Source organism: Ctenopharyngodon idella, chromosome 1, assembly GCF_019924925.1.
Source record: "Ctenopharyngodon idella isolate HZGC_01 chromosome 1, HZGC01, whole genome shotgun sequence".
Classification (NCBI taxonomy): Eukaryota; Metazoa; Chordata; class Actinopteri; order Cypriniformes; family Xenocyprididae; genus Ctenopharyngodon; species Ctenopharyngodon idella.
Window position 1 is genome coordinate 19969642 of NC_067220.1, and position 11254 is coordinate 19980895.

General features: G+C 34.9%; 1 protein-coding gene across 1 annotated transcript in view; it reads right to left on the bottom strand.

Annotated features, from left to right (window-relative positions):
• Window positions 1-10355, bottom strand: part of LOC127524332 (FERM and PDZ domain-containing protein 1) — a 42639-nt gene extending 32284 nt beyond the window's left edge. The window contains exons 1-2 of the mRNA XM_051915785.1: window positions 10210-10355; window positions 1186-1608 (exon numbers count right to left, since the gene is read on the bottom strand). The gene's annotated coding sequence lies outside the window, so the exon portion shown is untranslated. The remainder of the gene's footprint in view (window positions 1-1185; window positions 1609-10209) is intronic.
• Between the last annotated feature and the right edge of the window lie 899 nt (window positions 10356-11254).

Genomic DNA, 11254 nt, shown 5'->3' on the forward strand with positions numbered 1-11254 from the left:
TGAATTGCATCAATAAGCTCTTGTTTAACCTGACAGATATGAACCTGTAGATATGAAAATGTTGACATTTTAAGAGAGAGAGAGAACATTATATAAATAATTTTTTTTGTTACTTAGCGGCTCTTCAATACAAACCTAACCTAAACAGCACACTGCTGTGTGCATCAGTACCTGTATTGCATGTCAAATAAAAAGGACAACTTTACAAAGATGTCCCTTTAAGGGTACTGACAAGCTGTTGTCCCCCTACAATTTTTGCACATTTTTTTTTCTGAGAGTGTACCTATTGTTATTCATGATTTATTGTATTTTAATGGAATTTTACCATTAGTTACATTAGGCAAAATATGTTAGAATCAAGTATGAACTGAAGTTCGAAGGCTGCTTACGAGAGCTTACTACCTACTAGCTACATTCTGCCTTAAGAACAAATAGTGCAACTAAATAAAGTAAAGTTACACTAGCTAGTAGTTACTAAGCCTCTATTGTTACGTTAAGCAAGAACTTAACAGAAAATGTAAAAGGTACTGGTAATTTTCCGTTAAGTATATTTTCTTTAAATTCACCATGAAATCAAATTTGACAATTCTTATTTATCCATGCACAGCATTATTTATTTATTTATTTTTATTCATATGCTATTGTAATCTTCAATCAAATATGTTTACCTCCCCTCCCCCTCAAAATGACATCTTGGAAGAGAGTGGGACTAAATATCCTAAAATGACTAATATGCAAACTAGCAACTTCTAGAGGACAAAATTAAGCAACCTACATTTTTTTTTTTCATTCCAGAAGCCTTTTCACTTGGATATACGTCACAATAAGGATGAAAAGACTATCACAGCTTCCGTTTCATGCTGATTTTAGCCATAAAACACAACACACTGTGCAATGCAAATTTCAAAATACAGGGAAAACACCTGTGAAAAATCAATACAGAAAATTCCTTCATATTAACTTTGGACCCTATTTTTTTACAGACTTTATTTTAAACTGTACATGCACAGAGAGTTACAGACAGTTGACCCCAAGTTAACTGACAAGTATTCTAATTGGATTAGGTTTGTAAAGGCTGGGACAGAGTGTAATTGCGTCACACACTGAGCCGATCACCGAGCCATAAACACCCAACACTATGGACGCACTAGTACACAAAGACACAAATACACACTCCACACTTACCTTAAAGTCAGATAATATGTCGCCCCATTGAAGAGGAACTTTTCCTTGGACTGCATCACCAATTCTTCAAAGCATTCATTTGATCATTTGAGTCTACTCATTTTTCTAAAGGACTTTCCAGTGCCTCAGTCTGTTCAATTGACAGCTAACATTAAATAACCTTCTTTATTTCATTGGCTAGCTCAGGATATAAATATATGCAGTGTAAGGTTTTTGTCCTATCCATTTGCACTGCATCTATGTGGATGTTTTGGATATTCGCAGGTTAATATGAGCAAAGAGAAAGATTCAGAAGTCTTTTTTCATCAGTAATGAATCCCAGATTGTGCAGGCACATTGTTTTCCTCTTGATCCAGTGGTCCTCTGCATCAGACATGGGCTCTTCTTTGTTGCCATGGTGGGAGCTCCAAGGGATCCTCAGCTCTGTCAAAAAGACACATATGTTATCTGATGTTGTTTTTTACAATCATTCCTTATCTCACTATGAGAAACGACTCTTACGTAACTTACCACAGAAGTCAGATGACAGTAGTACTATAATACACTGGCACAATTGCATCATTCTCGTTCCTTCTCAACTTGAAGATAAATGAACTGTCATGATAACTTCGCTATACACTTTTTTTTGTCTGTGTGATGAGCAGAGTTGAATTTGCATGGAGTAAGAAATGTTTTTTTTTTTTCCTCTGTATATTTGATCACACAGAGTAGGGTTTCTCTTATCAATGAGCGAGGAGTGGGAAATTGAAAATCTGGAGTGGAGCGATTACTAAAAAAAATTGAGTTTGGTGTTTCTGTTATAGTTGTGGCAAATGTAAAGATCCTTGTGTACCAAAAGTGAAATTAATAAGCATCAGGCTGAAGGAAATGTAAATTCATGCCAGTACAGTACGGGGTGCAGCTCAAACAAAGTTTTTAGCTGTGCTACAATTCGGGATTGCAGAATGCAGAAGAATAAGGCACAGGAGAAGAAAGATCAACTCTCTTACTTCAGCAATTAAAAAAAAAGAAAGAAACACAAATGTTATATTTATCTAAAGTCATTTTTGCTTATAGTATTGGTTAAATTGAATCATTGAAGGTAAACAAAGACGTTGGTTAATATAGTGAGATTAAATACATAAAGTATATTTGTGTAATTTAACATATTACTTTTGCATAATATTCTGAGTTTGCATTTCACAGTTATTTGTTCATTTTGAGAAACACTGAATGTTTTTGTGCAAGTGAGATGAGTAAATGCATGTTCACATTAGCCAAGAACTACAATAACCATCATGTTCACACATCAGCACACAACACCTCTGCACCTTACTCCTGATTATCTCAACATGGGGAAACAACGTAACTTATTTGACTTGTTAACTTATTAGTGTTACTTATTTGAAAAAGTAACTCAGATATTTGGTAACACTTTATTTTAATGTGTCCTTGTTACACGTTACATGTATTTACTATAGTGATAATCATAAATTAGGCATAATTACATGCAACTAACCCTAAATCAAACCCTAATCCTACCCTATAACCCTATAGTAAGTACATGTACTTAATTAATATTACTCAGTACTTATTACACGGTATAATTACACGGTAATAGGGACACTAAAATAAAGTGTAACCAGATATTTTGATATAAATTTAAAAGTAATGTGTTACTTTTGAAAAAAGTAATCTTATTACTTAACTTGCGTTACTTGTAATGTGTTACCCCCAACACTAGTAGCATGTACCTCACTCTGTTAGCAGGGAACAGTGGTTAAGCAAGTAACCTAATGTTTTGTCATGAAAATTAGAATTTTGAACCTGGCTTTAGTATTCAGATTTCTGTTCTGGAAATGTATGTAAATTAGTGCATATTTAATTAGATTATCACTTATTTGCATATTTAAACAATATTTCAGAAAACCTGTAATACAAAAATGTTTGCAATTCTTAATCAAACTGGGAAAGTGTGGTTATATCTATTAGTTACATTTCTTTTTACACTATTCACCTTGGGTGTCTTGCCTTAAAATCAAATGCTAAAAGGGAAATTAGACATGACCAAAAGGGCCTTACTAAAGATCTGGCAAAGAGGTACCAATGAAATGAATAGTCACATTAGGTTGCAATATGTTTGTTTGATGTTCAAAGCTGTTGTAACACAAAGGATACAGCTCTTTTGGTTTGTTTAATTGAAAGAGCTCTTTCAATAAAAAGCATTTTTTTCATGTTTAAATGAGGAACGATATAGGGTAGGAACAATAATATTTCTTTGGGCAATAGACTAAAGAGAGATTTTGGTACTGTACTTTCTTTAACTCCATTCTATTTATTTCCCACAACTGTATTATATAAGTGCATTAATGTTTTGCCAATACATCTAATGTGCTAATCCAAAACGATGCTAATAAAGGCTTTCTCTTCTTGTTTAAAAGGAAAATAAGGTATTTTCCTAATCACTGCTTATCCAGGTTGTTGTTGTTGTTTAATAGCCAGAATGTAACTCCACCTTTGCAGGTACTCCATACACCTGCTGTATCCCTTGGACACATTAAAAATGCTGTTGCTCAACTTGTTTTTAACCTCTGGAAGTTGTCTCATGCCTCTTCCCAGGTCACACTGCAAAACACATCTTGTCTACCCCTTATCAAACCATAAAACTTAGTCTGGCTGTTAAGTAGTCTCAGCCTCAAATGGGCTGCCCACAGACTCTGCATCGCATTTTAACTTTTGTCTAAAGCATTTGCATTGCATTCAAGGAACATATAGTTTTTAGTTCATGTATTCTCTGGAAGTGATAGAATGCAATGTAAGTTGCTTTTGTTAAAAGCATCTACCAAACATAAATGTAAATGTATCTACCTGAACAAACCTATTCACTAAAATGAATCTAATTCATTTAAAGTCCTTTATGCATAACAGCTCCTTTATAGCATTTTACGTCTTTTATGTACCAAAATATTTAGCTAAAGGTGCGATTTCTGAGAAACGCCGTTGAAAATGGATCGGACCACAACACAACACACTTGTATAAACTTATGATAAGGGAGGAGAGAGAGTGAGCAAGAGGAAGATTTGAAGAAAGACTGTAAAAACAGAGAGATGACTGAGACATTACAAACGAGAAAAGGTCAGAGGAATATCACTGGGAAAAGAATGGTCATGATCAGGCAAGTGCTTTAGGAAAACTTGTCCAGCACAGAAAGACTGGTAACACTTTAGTATAGTGAACATGTATTCACTACGACTTTTCCCTCAATAAACTCCTAATTTACTGCTTATTAATAGTTAGTAAGTTAGTTGTTAAGTTTAGGTATTGGGTAGGATTAAGAATGTAGAATAAGGTCAAGCAGAATAAGGCATTAATATGTGCTTAATAAATACTAATAAACAGCCAATATTTTAGTAATATGCATGCTAATAAACAACTAGTTAAAAGACCCTAAAATAAAGTGTTACCGAAAGACCTAAGCGGGAAGGCCTGAAAACGGATGCTGAGGTTGCGTTGTTTCTGCTCCATATGCGAGTACATTGGTTTTGCTTTGTTTCACAAAACCAAGATATGCTGTTGTTGTAATATTAGCTATAGTAACAGAACAGTTTTGCGTGTTATTGTTTGTCTCGAACTAGTGTTCTGCTGGCAAACTCTTGCTTGTACTCTTGTGTACTGTACAGTATGCTCATTTTTTGTTCTTCCTTGTCGTTTGTTCGTCATCTTCATTTTATTTTTTGCGAAGCATAATTTTGATTCACTTCAGCTAAAGAGACATCCACTCTTGCATTGTGCATTTTGGGGGTGAAGCAAATGAAAGGAGGGGTGTGTTTGTTTGGATTGATTTCAAATATAAACATTGATTCTCCAAAATCACTTACTACAACTTTAAACGCTATTGTTCATTACTGTTTTATTTTTTATTTAGATGAGAATTTATTTTTTATATATATTTCTGTTTAGGAAGAGTACTACTTCTTTTCCAGTTTAATATTTCTATTTAGTGTGCAATTTGTTCTGCTTGTAAAAATAAATGATATAATCTGATATTATTAAAAAGATACTTCACTCTTAAATAACCAGTTGAAGGCTAGTTTGACTATAATGTTCTATTTTGAGTTATGGGAAGCCTATAGAGAAGCAGCTATAAAGTAGCTTCCTTGATAAAGTGACAATGGAAGTCTGAGGAGGAAATTAAGAGAGCGAAAAAGAGTGAGAACCATCAGGCTTGTTGGAGTCCCCACTGAACATTTTCAGCTCCTAGCTATTGAATAATTAATGTATCCAGTGCAAAAACAGAGAACACAGCTCTCTTTCTCCCTCTCACTCGCTTGTTCTCTGCTTTCTTAGTTTATCCTTCTCTCAGTGCTATTTTCCCCCAAAACCACAGCCTGTCTTGTCAGAATCTTTCAGTGCCATTATTTCATTTTTGTTACTTCTATCTTTCTCATTTAGTCAAACAAAAGATTTTAAACAATGCAAAATAAAAACTATACAGAAAAGGACATTGAACAATGAGAGTACAGTTACAATGAATGAATGAAAGAAAGATTAAACCCATGAAATGGTTATATATTTTTTTTTCTTCATGAAAAAAATCCTATATAAATTGATAGCACTGTAGAATGGTAATGGTTTTGATTGCTTTGTTCGCTATATGCATTGTTTGAGCAGATGTATATTTATAAAGTTCCCAGCACATATATGCATCCTTCAAGCTCTCCTTAAAGACTTTGGTAATCCTATCATTGCCCTTAAACTCTTCTTTCATACTTACAGACAGAGAGAGAGAGAGAGAGAGAGAGAGAGAGAGAGAGAGAGAGTGCACAGGCTTTAATAATGTATCTAGATAATGCTGCCTCACCACTCGCACACACAAGCACAACAAAACAGAAAAACAGTGAAAGAGTGGCAAAGCAGCATGATCTGAACACTGCACGTCTTCAGAGAGAGCTGAATGGTGATCGGGGGTTATAAGTAAAGGGTGAATGGAAGAGGGGTTGAGAAAATGAGAAAAAGATGTATAGATAGAAGGGAAAAGAATGAGATAGAGAAAGCTGGGAAGATGATAAGGTTGAAGGAAGAGAAAGAGATGCTAAATAAGGACGTAGGAAGACGAACTGGAGAAGTTGCATGCGATTGTGTGTGTGCATTATTTGTTCTTTGGATCACGGCTTCTGGGAGTCATAGCATGAGGAGAGAGGTGTGGCATAGAACAGGAAATGCATCATCTTTTCTTCTCCCTATAAAGACCTTGATTTATGTGCCATCTCAATGTTCAGTTTTACTAGGTTTATTGTTTTATACTTTCCACTTGTGCTTTGTATACGGAATTTTTTTACTGTGATTGAAGTGACATAAATTATATATACTCACTAACAATTTGATAAATGTGGTGCTTTACAATGCAATTATTAAAAAGCAAATATTATTTTAGGGCTAATTATATTAGGGTTAATGATATAAGAGTGTTAACGATAAAGAACAAATCTTTTTTAAAACATACCAAGTTTACCAACATTTAAAGGTGCTGTATGCGATTTCTCAAATTCGTTGTTGATATTTGAAATCAGCCCAAACAAACCCACCCCTCTCTTCATTGCTCCGCCTCCAGAACTCACACTCCAATTCTAACCACCCTGCTCTGAGTCGGTCTCAAACCCTGGCCCGATCGTTGATGGCATGCGAGACGAGTGCACTACCAATGACGCTAAACACCGCGTTCTCTAATGGGCGTCAGTGTGCAGTAGTTTAACTGCTAAACTCTCACTGTTACATAGCAATGTGAGTGGATGTCTGTTTATCACAGTTGATGCGCAACAAAATGCTTAATGAAAAATAAAGCGCAGATGATGAACGAATGAAAAGGAAGCACAAAAAATGAACGTACAGTACACAAGAGTAAATACAAACAAGTGTTCGGTGTTAGTCGCCAACAGCACAGCAGCTCCAGACAATCAAAACCCAGTGTTACTTACATGAGAAGGAATCAAAGCAGCCTCCGTGTCTGTTTTCAGGCCTTCCCACTTAGCTCTCTCCAGCACTGGAAAGCTTTTCTAATATTAACGCAGGTCCTAAAGCGCTTGCCCAGTCATAAACCTTCATTCCAGTGATATTCATTTCTACTCTTTTGTCTATTTATCTATTTTTGTCTATTGTGTCCCATCTCTCATTCTGCAGTTTTTTTTTTCTTATTTTCAAATCTCCCTCTTGCTCGTTCTGTCTCCTCGACTGCCATATGCCCCCTAATGCTGATTGGTTAGACGTTTGTTGTTGGTGTCGGCCCGACTAACTTCCAAACAGTGTTGTTGAAAAAATGCATACCCTACCTTTAACCAAGTTTTTATTAATGTACTCTCTTTGTATTTATTTTCGTTTTATATGTTTGTTTATTTTTTGATAAACTTTTACACCAGTTTCAAGAATAGTTTCACTTTAATGACATAAAAATGTCATGTGGTCAAACCATCAAATAAAAACAATTACATATTTTCTTTAATTATGCGTGTACAAATCTTTATCAGAAATTTTTAAAAATATATTTTTTCCAGGCAAACCTTTTTTACAAACATAACAAAGTATTAATTCATAAATATCATTAGGTTTTGGGAGAATTGCACCAGATGACATTTTACAACCTGGACTAACATTGCCTTGTCATAAAAAGTCAAATTATTTAATAATCTAAGAGACTTGTTGACCTTGACAGACAGTCATGAGGGTTTCTCTATGATATCATTTCTTTTTTTTTTTTAAGTGTTTGTTGGAAAAATAATATTTTATTAATAATTTAATGATTAATAGTAAAAAATGATGGCAAACTACTTCATAAGGTTTCGTTTGTAATACTTCCCTTGTAATCATGAGGCCTTTTTCTTAATTATGATGTATTTAGAGATTTAATACAACTAAAAATAGTATATGTAGTTATGTCAGTGAGATCGTGTGTGCACTAAGCTTGTCTATAGGACTCTGTGCATTAAATTAAAATATAAGCATTTCCTGAAGCATTTCCTATTTTGTAAATATCAATGAAAAATTGAGAGAAATTGTTAGAAAAACATACTGCAATCTAAGATCACTATATTGACATCAGCATAAAGGGCTAACTAAACTCTATGTCAGGGGTCTTCAACCTTGTTCAGGCCAAGGACCCCTTTGGTAGACAGAGAGACAGAGCATACATAATGTATAAAACTAATCCTCTATAATCAAATGTGTCAGTATCATGCCAATGTATTTATATCCTTTGATTGCGAGTCCATTAGTGTCAAACATAAGCACACTCACATATACAGACGAGAGACAAATTAAATGAAAATTCATAAGATCCAGTGGCTCTGTTATGCATTTTGCTGGCATTACGACTGACTTAACCCAAAGAGGGAAGGGTCACTGCAAATCAATACAAAGCTGTTCTGAACGATCACCTTTATCCTATGATGAAACATTTCTATCCTGATAGGAGTGGCCTCTTCCAGGATGACAATGCCTACATCCATACAGCACTGATACATATATATATATATATATATATATATATTACGAGGAACAATAAAACATTTAGCTGAACTTTAGCTTCTTAACTTTAGCTTATTTGGTTGTCATTGGATATTTTTGCATACACAAAACCTATTCTTGTTGTTTACATGCTGAATTCTGATGAAATCCGCATTGAATATAAATACACACAGTAAATGTCTCTACCTCTCCACAAACATAGCAATTTAAGGCTAAATAATTGTGAACAAAGTCAGTGTCTTTGGATGGATGTGTGATTTTTGTTTTCATGAGCGAATGTGTGTGCTACATTTGGTGTCTGTAATCGGAGCTGTCATTTGCCCTAGGGGCTTCAGTCACATTTATATGGAGAGTGTAATCAGATCAGTTCCTGTTGGAGATCTCCTGCTCCAAGAGCCACTTAAATGAATATTGGCACAAATTGCCCAATTTCAACTGTTAGCTGCTTGTAAAATGCTGCTTCATGTCTGAAAGACAGATGTGCTGAAGTGTACTGTATAGGGCATGTAAGATCACAGTTGCATCAGATGTTTTAAGCACTATTTTATGTGCTCGTGTCTATTATTTAGTCTTACTGAGCATATCATCACTAGATTAGGTTTTAAACAAGTAACAGACATCTAAGCATGGTCTGTTTTGGTAAGTTTACAATTACAAAGCATCAAGAATTCACAGTATTCAGCTGCTCCTAAAAATAACAGCATAAATGAATTATGGCCCTTTCTGAAGCCTGCCGGATCTCCTGCCTGATTTCTGCCCTTGTTTTCACTATAATTTTTATTATTACAACTGTGTTGTGTAATGTTTGCAACTAAATGGTAAAAATAAATCAAGTACATCAATCAAATAAATGAAGTTTGAGAAAACATGCTGCGGATCTTGCACAATAGACCTATGTTTACTAATTGTACATGATGCCTGTCAACTGCCAACTTCCCTGAATCATCCAGGCTACACTAAATGAAATGTGCACCTTTGGCTATATGGCTATATATATATATATATGTATATGTATATATATATATATTTATTTATTTATTTTTAGGTCCCATCTCTTAAAGGAAGCACTGACTTCATTTATCACTCAAATAAACAAGGTTACCTGGCATTCCCTGAAATGCTGTGAGGAGATAATGTAATAATATTGCCTGTGGCGCAGAATCTCTGTATCAGACGACTGGCAGAGACAAATAGTAATGCTATTACTATATTATTATAGTAATAAAACATGTTTTCTTGGTCAGACATGAGCAATAAATAAGCGACTACACAACGGCATCTGTTAGAAAAAAACAAAGAAATAAAAATATATTTCTGTTCAGTTATGTGGCTCTATTACTCTCTATCTCTTGCTTACAATCAAAAATACAAGTTTCTCTATAAACGCTGATAGAGCTTCTTTAACGGCGATGCGACTGAAAGTGTCATTCACTTAATTCCCTTTAATCACCTCGTCCAGTCAGAGACGCGCCTTCTTCACATCACAACATTTGCGGACGATATTTATATGATGTGCTATCACTCACCTTACAAGAAGAGTAACATTTTCATGAACTATCCATTGCCTTGAGCCGACAGAAGAGTCATTGGGCCGGTAAATAAATAAAGTGAAGGCGGGTTAGTCCGATGGAGTTTCACAGAGACGCACTTCAGTTTAACCGTTTAATCTGCTTTCAGCGCTTGATCAGTCCGACACCCCCGCCTCCCCCCCACCCCCGTCCATTCTCTCTCTCTCTCTCTCTCTCTCTCTCTCTCTCTCCCCCCCCCCCCCCCCATCCCTCTAAGATTGCACCGTTAAAACCTTTACATTGGAAAAGCGTTAATAAATACAATATCCACCTTGTGAAGGTTTATAAGCAAGTCAGTGCTAAGTCGTGCGCGCTCTCGTTCTCTCAGTTTCAAAGCTTGGCATTGTAGGATATTGTCGTCGAAGCATCAGTGCACACAATAAAAACAGCAACATTATTTTTTATTCTATTGTTTTATTCTATCTTCGCATATCTTTAGATGAAATGAATATATTTGACAAAACAAACGAAGATATCAGTTATGGGGTTAGAATTGTTGCATTATTCCAAATAAATAGAGATTCACAAAAAAAAAATAATAATAATAATTACTCAAAATTCACAAAAAATCAATCAAATTTACAATAAATAGATTAAGATCCACAAATAAATGTAAAGAGTTTCACAATAAATAATACAATTCACAAATAAATAAAATGAGATTTGCAAATTAAAAAAAAATATTTGCAAATGTTTTATGTCACAGACACAACTCTGCATGGCATTCATTTGTGACTCGCTTCCTGTGCATTTGTGAATCGCTGCACACATTTATGAATCACTTCTTGTGCATTTGTACATCCTCATACGCATTTGTAGGTTTTGAAACATTTCTAGCGTCAAGACCATAGACATAATAAATGTCAATGGTCAAGACATGCAGACAAATCCACAAATAAGTGGACTCCACCCACCGTTTACTCAAGTCAATCAGATAACGACCACATTGCGCTGACCAATCGTAGCACGTTCTCGCAACAACCAGTTGCGTTTTGACTTTACA